General features: G+C 34.4%; 1 protein-coding gene and 1 long non-coding RNA gene across 5 annotated transcripts in view; one reads left to right on the top strand and one right to left on the bottom strand.

Annotated features, from left to right (window-relative positions):
• LOC145681149 (uncharacterized) overlaps nt 1-13,939 on the top strand; it is a 469,136-nt gene that overhangs the window by 10,941 nt on the left and 444,256 nt on the right. Inside the window, exon 2 of one of the 4 annotated variants that reach the window (XR_014130732.1) lies at nt 8,571-13,773. The exons of 2 other annotated variants lie outside the window; for them this stretch is intronic. This is a non-coding gene — a long non-coding RNA (uncharacterized LOC145681149). Of the gene's footprint in view, nt 1-5,197; nt 5,519-8,570; nt 13,774-13,939 lie in introns of those variants that run through there. One more of the 4 variants, XR_014130733.1, reaches the window with a different exon arrangement.
• Nucleotides 1-13,939, bottom strand: part of LOC145681148 (protein THEM6) — a 156,710-nt gene that overhangs the window by 80,504 nt on the left and 62,267 nt on the right. The window lies entirely within an intron of this gene.

Below are 13,939 nucleotides of genomic sequence, written 5' to 3'. Positions count from 1 at the left end.
TAGTTTTATGAAAATGCGGCAATAACACTCGCAATATAATGGGGGAGGGGTTCTCCCTCCATCATACCCCACCACATATTCTTACATCACGAAAAGTAACGACGAAAACTAAAAGGACTTACAATAACCTGGCCCTAACTGATATTCCACAAGAGTTCGTACAAAGTAAAAAAAAAAAAAAAAAATTAACGTAAAAACGATCGAAAGAAAGATTTAGGAACCGGACCTACAACAGTTCTCTTTTCTTTTCGTGAACGGTGCTAGCTTAAAATTGGTATATATATATATATATATATATATATATATATATATATATATATATATATATATATATAAGTAAAATATACGGTAGCTTCGAAATTTCAGTGTTCCTTGCTCAGTATCGCAAACTCAAACAGAAAAAACAATATCTGAAACTAAACAAACAAACAGGCAAATATCACTTCATGAAGCTTTCCTGATCCGTTCAACAATTTGTCTGTAAGTACTGTGATTCTACCCGTGTGTAATTTATGTTTATAGGAACCCCAAAATAACTTACGCTAATAACATTTAATATTACCCGATACAACTGGTGGAAAATATTTTGTTGGGTACCAGTGTTTGTCTGTTACACAGGGTTGGTAAGAAGGTATTTTTCTTTTTTCTTTTTTTTAAAAAAAACTATTTTTTGGTTTAAACCAGTTTTTTTTTATTTGAACCGGCTTTTTGTTGAAATAAATTTATTTATTTATTTAAATTACATATGGATATAAATAATTTTATTTGGCCTTAACGTCCTTATGCAACGCAGTGATAAGAAAATATACCTTTTTTCGAAAGTAGACATCGATTACAAGGCAAATGCATAGCTGTCTGATGCAATAAAAATAAATAGCGCGAGTATAATACAAATGTGTTACTTCAACTTTAAAGCACAGTAACTTTTATTTTGATTTATAATCATGAATTAGCTTATTATTGGTAAAATAAAAGTAACAATTCTCTCCTCTGCTTCTTCGAAGGATATTTTCGTAAGATTGGCACATCAAAGAAAAAGGCAAAAACTGAAATCAAAAGAGAAACAACAAACCTGTGTCGTACCAAATGAACCCTTGGCCGGTTCCTAATGAGAGCTTAAACTCTGCAAATTCAACAGAAAATGTATCTGACTATTTATTCGAGTTAGAAGTAATTATATTAAAGTATTGTTTTATATTACCGAGTAACCGTAGCTCAGTTAGTAGAGCGTTGGCTTCGTATTGGGAAGGTCCTGGATTGCGCTCAGCAACCGCTATCCTGACCGAAGTCTTTCCCTGGTTTCTCTCAGTCATACTAGGCAAATGCTCTAATGGTGCCTTCAATAAGGCCAGTGTCGACTTTTTTAAAACTCGTTTAACATAGGTAATGTACGACACTTTAACCATTTTTTCTTATTTTTATCTTTTGCAAATTTTATTAAAAAGTGAAATGTAATCTTTTAGTTTTACGTTCCACGATTATGCCAGCTAGGCTAAAGGATACGGTGAAGATGAGAAATGAATGAAATGCTGGAATGAAAATAGTGGGAGGAAACAGGAGAGCCCCGAGAAAACCCACGCACACGGTGTTTGTCCACCACAAAGTTCACTTGGCGGGAGCTGGGTTTGAACCCGATACCCCATGCACCAAAGGTGAACGCTCTACCACTGAGCCACCGCGGCCACGCAAATTTTATTATTTCGAAAATACATTTATTAGAAATCGCAACATCAATGTTTCGGATGTTTCTAAGATCATCATCAGTAATTACAGTATATTGAGGAAGGAATTTTTAATAACCTGTTATGCAATAGTCGTGTATTTTAGTGAAATCTACTTATATGGCAGTAGGGCACAGAAGGGAATTCTTTATTTTTTGTTGGAATAAAAGGACTTGGGACAACGCAATTTGATTAATTTCGTTTCTTCGCTTTTGCGTTGTGATTTCAATAAGTAATCCCATACTTTATGACCCATAGATAGTAGCAAAATGCCCTGTTTTAATAAATATTCGCTTTGATATTTGAAGATCAAGTAAATGTTCTCTTACCATTAAAATGAGAAAATATTGCTATCTTTAAATAGCAGTAATAATTAAAGGTATGTGTATACATTTATTACATTTAGCAAACTTCCAATTAGTTAATTACTGTATCAATACCCTTAATCACATGTACCAGTTTCGTTTTCCAATCACTCAACACTTTTGAAGAAATTGCTCTAATTATTATGTCAGTAAATGCTCAACATACAATTTATTGTATTTTGATTGAAATGCTAAATTTAATACATTAAACCATACGTATCTAAAGTTGCATAGATCTTTCCGCGATCTGCCGAGCTTTACTACGGAATTGCTGCAGTCTTAATAATATTTATATTTTTGTTTTATTGTGTATTTTTTCTTTTTCTTCTGACATCCTTCTACCACCAACAGATTACATCTGTTGCAGATGAAAATTTAAAAGTACTTTGAAACCATTTTTGCAGTTCTGAAAGAAGTTTTGTCTCGTAGTAAGACCGCAGTAGTCGTACACTTTGAAGCGTCAGGCGCCGACTTCAATGTTCCAAGTTCAACTTCTGACTGGGGCATGTTTTTTTGTGGATTTTAGAAACTTAACAGCTAAGAGTACCGTCCCCGGCCAAAGTCAAGAGCTACTGAAATCAGGGCCCAAAATTCAGGGTTCGAAGAAAACCATTCCACCTGGGCTCATATGGGTTTTCTCGGATTTAATTTGTTTTATTTTTTTCGAAATACCTAAATGTCTGTGGGGTAAAAGTGTTAAAATGAGATTTATATTTCAAGATTGTCATTGTCACAATTTGCAACAATTTTCTACTTACTGCTACATAAAGATCTCTTCAAGATTTTCTATTTTTGTTTTCTAGATACTGAATTTGGTGCTTCTGTCACGTTCAGAATAGGAACAGTGACGACGCAGAGGAGAGGGGGAGGCAATGGAATCCCCTTTCCTAATACACCCAACCAACCAGTACTTGCAGTAATGATTTCAGGAGGCGACTCGGAAAAAATTCCCTGGGGTCATAAATCCGCTCGTACTCAATGTGTTACCAATATTTTCGCAATATTTCTTTTCACCTCTCGTATTTTTAAAGTGTCTCGGGCGAAATATTCTGAAACCACCATTGCGAACTTGTAATCTAATCCAATATTATTTAGGCCTATATTGAAATAAGTATTATGAAGCTAATAGTACATAATGTTCGTAGTTTTGGTGCCAACGATGAAAGATGTTTTCTTGAAGATGCTGCAATAAGAAGCTAAAGTCCCCGTCGTCTCCTTAATATTACTATTCTTTATCTCTCTGTTAACATTAAATTTGGTTGGTTTGTTATTGAAGTTAAGTGTCCCTATTCAGCAGCGGGCCTGTATGGGACGTAGACCTACAGTTTAAGGTGAAATCTGAACCACCAGAATCGTTCAAATTTTTCCAGACTTCCCGCCGCGAATTGAACCCGGAACCCGCTACACCGAAAGTGCTCATGCTAGCCACTAGACCAGCGGGGAGTTCAACTTTTACTTTGATGCTACCTGGTAACCAAAATGAATTAAGCATTCAATAAAGTACCAAATCCTGGAAATTGTATCCAATCGCTTAATATTTAGAAGATTTTTTTTAAAAAAACTCCCAATTTCTCAATAAAAAGTACAATCTAAAAAAAAAAGATTGAGGGGGGTAAGTGTACAGGTGTATCTAATAATATTAATACGAAATATATTAATTTATACAATATGAATTATATCTTTGTTTCAAAGTAAATGTTTAAAAATGTCTTAAATGAAATTAAATATCTTCCAATGTAAAATAAATAATTTTATTGTTGAAGTATTCACTTCCGATGCTTTGTACATTCAATTACGCAAACTTCCCGAGCACTTATTTCAAGACGGTTCATTTCCGATAATGCAACTTTATTTAAGTTACGTTAGGATTTAGAGTTCTTGGTTGTGGGCATCTATGAACATGAGGGACGACGTTTCTCGGAATCACACTATCCAAGGAAAGGAAAGGAAGGAAGCGGCCTGTGACCTGTATGTCAAGTACCATCCCGGGATTTGCTTGGTGTGAATGAGAAAAACCCAGGAAACCTCACTCAAGATGGCTGGCCTGGAAAAGCTTTTACACTTTTTCGATCAAGTGTCCCCCACCGGGAATTGAGCCCGGGACCAGTCGCAACTTAATTTAGTGTACATCGAAACTTTTAATATAAAATTGCATATTTTACTTCAAATAGGGCCGCGGTTGCTCAGTGGTAGAACGTTCACCTCTGGTGCGTGAGGTTCCTAATTCGATCCCAGCTCTCTCCAAGTGGGCTTTGTGGAGGACAAATGCTGTGTGCATGGGTTTCCTCGGGGTTGTCCCGTTTCGTTTCACTCTCTTCATTCCACTATTTCATTCGTTTCTCATCACCGCTAATTTAACCCACAAACTATAACCCTAGGACGTAAAACTCAAAGACTTCATTTCATTTATTTCAAATATAAGTATAATTTATACATTAATTTGGATAAGTATCTCAATTAATTATGTAATTATCTCAAGCTGTTTTTTTTTAATTCATTCAGTACTTTACAAAGGTCCTAGAAAAGAGTTAATTAGTATATATTGAATGTTGTAGTATACCTAAAGGTCTAAATTTCGTTAAAAAAAAAAAAAAAAACTTTCAATGTGATCAGCTTAGTTGTATGACTAATACACTCACCAGGAGCTTAAAACCCAGGTGGGGTTTTGCAGGTGAGTAAACCCCGAAAAAACCCACCAGTTTTTTTGGCTGGGCTGCGCCCACTTGGGCAAACCCTGCCGAAAATACAAAGTTTTAACAAGAACAAGCGTATCCCAAATAAAATTATCAGTTTTTGTAGCATGTTATCACTATAAAGCGTACCAAAGTATAACATATTTATAAAAAATATATCTCATTTTTTTAAAAAATTAATATTGTTTAGCATTCTAAGGAGTACCTCTATTTGTTTGTCGTCTTTATAGAGAATTAACGTGTCGTCTACATAATGATAGTATGTAAACAACTTTTCAAGCTATACTTGATAAGATAATTATTGTATATTTGATATAGCACTGTTATTTCGTGATTTTATTTCTTTATGTAAATACTGTATTCCTTATATTTTATTAAATATATCTGAACTCATTCCTTTTGGATATATATATTACAGGAATCGTTTCAAGAAACTTTGAAACCTCAAGGACCAACCCTGTTCTATACTGCCGAGTTCAAACTTCTGTGGACAGGAAATGGAGAAACAGCTGAGATACCGAAGAGGCCTGTTTGCTGCTCTTATGTATTTATTACGTTAAAAATTTATTATACCCAACTTGGTTTGGATTGTTCCTGTATTTTGACACGTGACAATGAAACATCAGACGCAGCGAACTGTAGACACCATATAAAATACTATAAATTATAACGAAAACAATTGTAAGAATAGCAATTAAACAATAGCAATAAACTTAACGTTGTTTCACTCGTATTATGTTCCTGTATATCACGTATTTTAGCACTTCATTTTAAAATAATGATGTTTATTTATTATTTAATAAGATTATATAATGTAGCAGAGAAAAATTGTGAACAATAATCTGTTAAAACATCACATTTGCATTATCAGCGCGCCCCCCTCCCCCAACAAACCTGTTTGGTCCGAGGTTGTTCTTGAAATTTTTCGCTTAGCTTCAAGATTTGCTTTATTCAATTTGTTATACTTTATTCGGTGTGAGTCCACACGCGCAAACTGAAGTATTTTTCTTCATTCCCATTGCACAGCTTGAAGAAGAATATGTGACATTTTGCCCCACGTAAACTAAAATAATAGCTGAGCAAAGAAAACTTATTATTAAAAACTAAAAGCTTAGATTTTAATGAAAGGTATTGGCATTGCTCAGCTATTATGTTGTTTTATTCGGGTTCATAAAAGCAAAGCTTTGATATGGAAAATATCATCGATGGTATTTTTATGTATTTTCATTATTTTAATAAGAAAACTTGTAACTTAAAGATCCTTCAGGGGAGGCTGAATGTCCGAAAGGTCCTACAATATTTGCCCACAGTTAAGAGGACTTCGCATATTTGTGGCAGCATAGAAAGCATCACTAAGAAGAAAGGAAGACTAAGTTCTGTATGGCATCCAATCTTAAAAAAAAAAAAAAATGCTTTCCAAAGGTTTCATGGATAAGATCACACCCATATTCACTCTTATGGGAGGTCCACATTCTTCTGGAAGGACAAATTCTCCATTTTTTTTTTCAATCAGAAGGCGCGTAGGACGAATGGCCGTACTTTTATAATTAATATAAAATGTATTCAAGTATTTCAAATCAAATAAATATCTGTGTTTAAAATAAGGAGAAATATAGGCAGTGGCGTATTTACGATTTTGTTTCGGGGAGGGCTTTGCTAACTTTCGGGGGGGTCTTTGCGTGAAAATGTGAAAATTCTGCAAGATATTTCATATAGTTTACTATAGTAAGTAAGATTTCGGGGGGGCTTAAGCCCGGAAGCCCCCGCCTAAATACGCCACTGAATATAGGGTTGATCTATTTGAAAGTTTTTTTTTTAAGTTATCCTTTTGTACACTATTGCGCGAAGCATGGCTTCCAATCTCTGTGTTTAATTATGGTGTAGGCATTATTTAAAATATGATTACACAGTACATTGATGTCGGAATGAGTGTAGCCCTTAACATCAATTATTATCATTAGAGGTATGACAATTATCGTTACTAATGTTCAAAGTACAAGGCATATTCATATATGATACGGTGCAAGGTAAGTCAAAGTCAGAGCCACCCTGATTACTGTATACTCTGAAGTAAAAGAGGTATAACTGTAAATGGGTTTACGTGGATGCGGGAAATTTCTAGCAGTGTGTTCTGTAAGCTATTTTGGAGGCAGCCATGTTAGATTTGTCTAAAACTAATCTTAGATGGAAAAAGGAGCCCATCTCATTTTGTTCTAGTATTTCGTGAGAAGTTCATTGTAAAAGTGAGTGTTTCATTATTACCGTTTATGTAACCAATTGCATGTTGTTCTTAATTTTAGTATCATTTATAAAGTCATTGCTGAAAAGTAACAGGGTACAAATACTGAGAAACTTACTTCGCCTTTGAATTTATATTGAAATCTCGTCTTAAGATGATGCGTCAGATGATCCCTGTTTCCATTTAAGAGTTTTTAAAAAATAAATTAAACCAATATTTCTACTTGTGTAATGGACAACACGTTATCTCACCAGAAAGTTTTCCCGAGCCCACCTAAGTTTTATACATAACCGTCACATTTTTACCACATTTACTTTAATCAGAATGGTTGTGACTTTTAATGTTGACTGGGAAATGCTTAGATTACGAGCTATAATAGCAAATGTTGTTAAGTGTTGTAATCTAGATATGTACTGGTATTGACTGAGTCACCTTGTGTTTCTCAATGACACAGGTAGAAAATGAAATGAAATCTTTGAGTTTTACGTTCCTCGGTTATGCCGGTTAGGCTAAAGAAGACTGCGATGATGAGAAATGAATGAAATGTTGGAATAAAGAAAGTGCGAGGAAACGGGAAATCCCCGAGGAAACCCATGCACACGGTGTTTGTCCACCACAAAGTTCACTTGGCAAGAGCTAGGGTCGAACCAGGGACCCCATGCACCAGAGGTGAACGCTCTACCACTGAGTCACCGCGGCTTCATATAATAGGTATAATAGGTAGGTAGGTATATATAGTCAGAAACAATATTAAGTATAGGTTGGAGATATATGAAATTATAGCTCTAACTTAATATTATTTCTGACTATATATGTACCCATAAAATTAGGTTTTGTACCCATGAAATTAGGAGCTTTTGTACCCATGAAATTATTTGTACCTAAGAAATCACAGGTACATTGTACCTGCTAACTCTTGGGTACAATGTACCTGCTAAATTAGTGGGTACAAAACGGCCGTTTTGTACCTCTGAAATAGTGGGTACTGTATTTAGAGTGTATGTACCAGTTATTCCTAGTAGTGGAAAAAATATTTTATCGAGTATGATTCCCTTGAATGAGGCAAAAAATGTGAAACTTACTTGAAACTAAGTTAGGTCTAAATTTTGGCTGATGTGTTTGGTGAGCTTGTCAACCGTCCGATATCTTGATAACATAACGAGAGAATAGCTGAAATTTGAAGCTTCCACTAACAAGTGTACGGTCCCTTTGGCATAGTTGCGTGTTTGTAACTGATGTGTTTGGATTATCTGGATATTTACGAGGCGCATCTCGTATATATCAATTTGAATGGAGATTGATGTTTTTAATTATTTTCTTCGGGTACTCAGATCAACAAAGAGAGTCAAAAGTAGATCAATAATCTTATAAGTTGGAACAGTTAAACAGGGTACATTTTGTGTGATCAGTTAAAGTGATAATAGCAAGTTTTGGCTTGTTTCATATTCCAATATTGTAATGATATTACAAGTAACAAAAGTATTTGTAATAAGCCACTTACCATGACTTTTTAAGCACTTACCATATTTTTGTTGTCTCTTTATTTTGACAGGTGTCAAAAATGGATAGAGGCAGCGAAGAATCCTCGGTGGTTAGAAGCAGCGAAGACCTGCTTGATGTATAGAAGCAGCGAAGAAGGCTCAAAGTGTAGTCAATTCACGTTCTAATTTAGTTGCGTTGAATTGGGATTTAGGGTTTCGTTCAGCAGTGAGAATATATGACACATTTGGATCTACAGCTTAAAGTGGGGGAATTTTTTTTTTTTTCAGTTTAACTCCCACGATTATACTATTTAAGCTAAGGCAATTGAGTTAAGCAAGTGAATGATGATGGAGAAGTTGGTGGAATGAGATGTGGAAGGAGACAGGGGTGCCCTGAGAAAACCAACGAACACGATGTTGTCCAACAAGCTTAAACGTGGGATTCGAAACACTTGAGATCCTGCTAGGAATCGAGCCAGGGTCATCCGCTGGACCTTCATTTAAAGAAGACGTTAACGGTTTTAATTGGCGTTTTTATTAAAGGTACAATGCAAATGTAGTAGTTTTCAATAACGATTTTTTTTTCTTTTGTAAATTTAGAAAATATGTTAACTATGATGTGTACAGTTTTTTAGTCTTTTTTTCTGTAATTTTCTGCACAGAAATTTTAGAATTAGAACAAATGTTATAGAACAACTAAACAAGTTTCAAAGTTATTTGTTTTACTTCCGCTTGTGAGTAAGAATAAGATTTTTAAACAGATTGATGAGCAGAACGTCTTTTTAAACGACACTGCATAGTTTTCAGTTTTATTCTGTGCCATAAGTTATTTTTGTAACGAGTACGTAACTATACAATCATAAAAACCTTTGTGTATTTATTTTGTCTGATTAATTTAAAGAAGCCGAATAAGACAAAACATTAAATTTATCTGGTTGTCTAAAAAGTATTGAGCCTTTGAAGGCCACGATTGAGAAGATATTTATTGTGATTTATGAAAAAACATTCCTCATCATAATTTTATCTTTGTGGTTCCATAGTTCCTGGTCATAAAATTGTGACACGTCGTTTTCCCAAGCCTCTTTTAAAGCTAACTTGGCATCATTCAGAGTGTTCCGCAGAAATCAAAATAAATAATAATCTGTCTGTTCCAAGTCCTGCCTATATGGAGGAGGTATTAAAACCTCACAGCCAAGTTGTCTCGATTTTGTTAATGATGTATGCGCTGTCGTTGTCAGCGTTGTATACGGTACACTGTTTGTTGACCAGTTGCAGCAGTTTCTTGTAAATTGTTAGATATAATTGCGTTAATTGTCAACAGTACTGGTCGAGCTTATCGTTCTACCCAGCAGCAGCAGCTCGTGATGCTCGATGTTCTAATCTCACCAAACGCAAAGTTGAACATTCATGTGCGGTCATGTGAAATTTGCCACCATGGTTGTTGGAATTTTCCCCAAAATACCTAGTCGTATTTTTTTTTAATTTTCTTTCGGGGTGGGGTAAAGCCCACATAAGAACAACCACAATAAAACCACCTCCAAATGTGTACTTCAAAACTTATATTCAAATGAGAACCTTAGTGCGATTATAATTACTTTCTCCCATCGTGTTTCTCAGCCCGTGTCTAGTTTCAAAATCGGCTTAAAATGTGTATTTAATAAGGAGATCTACAGAAAATAGTACTATTGAGGAAAAAGATGTGAAAACCATCCTTAACTTTTTTTTTTTTTTTTTTTTGCCTTCGATCAATTTTGTTGTAACTACTCAATTGTGCTCTCTAAGAAAAAAAAGATTCCATTTCCTTTCTTTTTGTATTATAGATATTAATAGAAATAAATAAAATGTCTTTCTCCACTTGTCATTTAACTACAAATTGAAAATGTTCTTTAAAATGAAAACTATTAAATTTCTACCTCTTATTTTTCTAATATTAATAAAAAAACTAACACAAGTGTTACTAAATATTTAGTGCTTTGATCAGTTTAATTTTATTAATGCTCTCTGATATTTCCAAATGTATAATCTAATATAAATAAGATAAAGAGTTTGCTTGTTAGTCTATGTGTGTGACCTGGGAACCAGACGAAGCGGTTTTTTTTTTTCTTCTAAATTCGAACAGCGGGGGTGGTCTCACGGCAAGCGTTTACCGGGACATGTAAAAGTAGTAGAAAATGACCGATATTAGTGTTGATTTCAATTTTCGCGGTCGCTGAAATCCACAGTGAAACTCCGATCGCATTAACTTCCAAATTCAACCCATTCAGCTGCGGGCCGGGGATCACCGGGAAGGATACCGAGACATGTAAATATAATCCAAAATGATGGCGATGTCATGACTACTTACATGCCGATCTTGCTCGACTTTTGCCAAAAAATACAATTCACTTTTGCCGGGATCTATCGCCCACTGCGAGGAGCATCTTGGCTGGCCTATTTCCAGAACGAAGGCGATTGAACCATCTTTTGATTTGCTTTTGATAAGAGATCTTGACCATAAGCAATTAAATTTCTTCATGGACCTGCTCAGCATTTGAACTTTTATCGAAGTAAAACGTTAAAATGTACCACAGTTCTGAGGAAAATTCACTCGTTTTCACGGTGTTATGCCTTACGCCTGATTATAAGAATTCCAACAGTTTTTACCCATCTATAGTTTCAAATGTGAGCTGTCTAATTGTTAGGCCTGATCCACTGCAACTCATATATCCTGAGATTTTAGGGATCTCGGTGCCGAAAGCTTAATGCTTTTTAGACTACCTAATATATTACTTAAAAAATAAATAAAGCTTCATTATTAATTTATATGTTTTTGATTGATAATTGGTTGTTTAATGGGGACGTCAGCAGTAAGGATATTTGTCCCCGTCACTGTATACATTTTTCTCTTCATTGCTTCTCATATTGTAGGTATTGATTTTTTTTCTAAACGATTTTCTGCTGATTAGTATAGATTTTTAGTGTGTTATACAGTATTTTGTACGCTATATATCTCAAAAATATTTAATCTGTTTTTTTTAAAAAAAACAACTGGTTTAAACAAAAAAAAAAAAAACAATGAAAAATTCCTTAAATTGTATGGGCTTAATGGTGACGTTTCCACATATCAAATCATGTGCATTAGTTTTATCTTCTTTTCACCTTTTAATCAAGGCGTCCCATGTTCAATTCTCGGTCGAACCACAACCCTTCTTTCAAGTGTAAACCAAGTAAATGTTCGGTTGTCACTTAATCGAAAGTCTTCTTACCTCAGTATTACATTAGGATGCTAAGACTAAACACGTAACGAAACCAAATTGTATGCCTGAATGCCTGTTGTTTTATAAAGAAGCCAAGGTTGCTTAAATGTATTGGTAGAAATTGGCAAAATTTATCGACTGCCTATATAGCTTCCAAATATTAGCTGGGATTGGACTTTCAGTTTTAATTTAATTGAGTGATATCTGCATACTAAATTTGTAATTTAATACCTCAGTTTTAGCGTACTGCTTATGATAAGTTGACCATAAAATTTTATATGCCAAGCAATAACGGGATTTTTCATTATTACTTTACATTTAAAGTAATAACGGGATTTTCCCAATGGCTAAGGCAAGAATTTCCCGATTTATATATAATTCTGTATAATCGTTTCAATAGTGCAACTGTGTACCTTTTTGTCCTTCTGAAACGACTCTTGAATGTACAGGTATGTAAAGATCAGTACAAAGTTTTTTTAAATCCGGAGTCCTTCGTAAAAGTCGGCAGACTCATCGCATTTGTGACCAATTAGTCCCGGTTTCAAGTCCGAATGGAGAACAATTTCTTTCGGATGTAAGCCGAGAAGCGGTTTGAATTCCGCTTTAAGCTTATGTGACTTCTTCCAGCATAACCCCGTTGCTGCATAATAACACCAAGGCGAAACAAACTTATTTCTGTTCATATGTAATATAAATATTTAGGGTAAATTATTTAAACCAAAAAAAGTTTTTTGTTTTTTCAATAAAAACCCATGGTTTTTGCCAAGGTTGGCGGGTTTAAACCAGCTGTTTTTTTGTTTTTTTTTAAGAAAAACCAATTGGTTTAAACCAAAAAAAAAAAAAAATGAAAAATGCTTTACATCGTGTGAACTTCATGGTGACGTTTCCACATATCAAACTATCCGCATTACTTTTATCTACTTTTCGCTTTTTAATCAGGGGGTCCCGTTTTCAATTCTCGGTCGAACAACAACCCATCTTTCAAGTAGCGATTTGAGGTGTTCCTTAAGCGAAAGTCTTCTCCGTGATAACCTTGGTATTTCATACGGATGTTAAGCCTAGGCATAAAATGAAATCAAATTATATATTTCTACTTGAATGAATGCCTGTTGTTTAATAAAGAAGCCAAGGTTGCTTAGATATATTGAAAGAAGTTGGCAAAATTTATCAACTGCCTACGTAGCTTCCAACATCGACTTGGATTTGACTTTGTTTTAATTTTATAGAATGATATTTACATACCAATTTTCTAATTTAAGACCTCAGTTTTAGCGTAGTAATTATGATACGTTGACCTTAAAATTTTACACGTACAAATACATTTAAAGTAATAACAGGATTTTCCCGATGGCGAAGGCGGGAGTTTCCCGATTTTTATATATAATTCTGGTATAATGTTTTTACGTGTGTAACTGTTTATCTTTTTGTCCTTCTGAAATGACTCCTGACAATTGTATTAACAAGTAGGCCTATGTAAAGATCAGTACAACGTATTTTTATCAGGAGTCATTAGTGAGTGAGTCGGCAATTGCATTTGTAACCAGTTAGTCCCGGTTTCGTGTCCAAATGGACAATTTCTCTTGGATGTAAGTCGAGGAGCGGTTTGGATTCCGCTTTAAGCTTATGTGACCTCTCCCAGCATAACCTTGTTGTTGCATATTAACACCGAGGCGAAACAAACTAATTTCTGTCCATATCTATTATAAATACATAGAGTAAATTATTTAAACCAAAAAAACCTGGTTTTTTGTTTTTTTCAATAAAAACCCTGGTTTTTGTCAACCCTGGTATACATATTTCTTTGTAGATTTTACAGATTTGTGTCCTTTGTAACAAGATTTATATATGTATTGCAATCTTAATTTCAGGTGGAAATAATCAAAGATAATGTAAAGATTTTGTATCTGTAAAATTGAATAAAGGAAAGTAAAACCAACAGTAATATGTAAAAAGTAAGTTTAAAACTATATTTTTTAAAAGTGCTTTTGTTATATAATAAGTGTGTAGTGCTAATGTGAAATAAAAGGAACTGTGATAATTTTGATTCTTTTTTACAATCGGTCCTGTCCCCTGATCATGATTTACTTCCGTACTCGAATAAAGGATCTTTATTATAATCTAGGTGCCTCATTACATAACAATATTCGCAGAGCTTGCGGATTGCAAAAAGCAACTATAACTGCTCTACAGATTATCGCAAGATA

Source organism: Thermobia domestica, chromosome 3 (genome assembly GCF_964235325.1).
Source record: "Thermobia domestica chromosome 3, izTheDome1.hap1.1, whole genome shotgun sequence".
Classification (NCBI taxonomy): Eukaryota; Metazoa; Arthropoda; class Insecta; order Zygentoma; family Lepismatidae; genus Thermobia; species Thermobia domestica.
The sequence above is the reverse complement of the archived record's forward strand: the minus strand, read 5'-3'. Positions and strand labels throughout refer to the sequence as shown.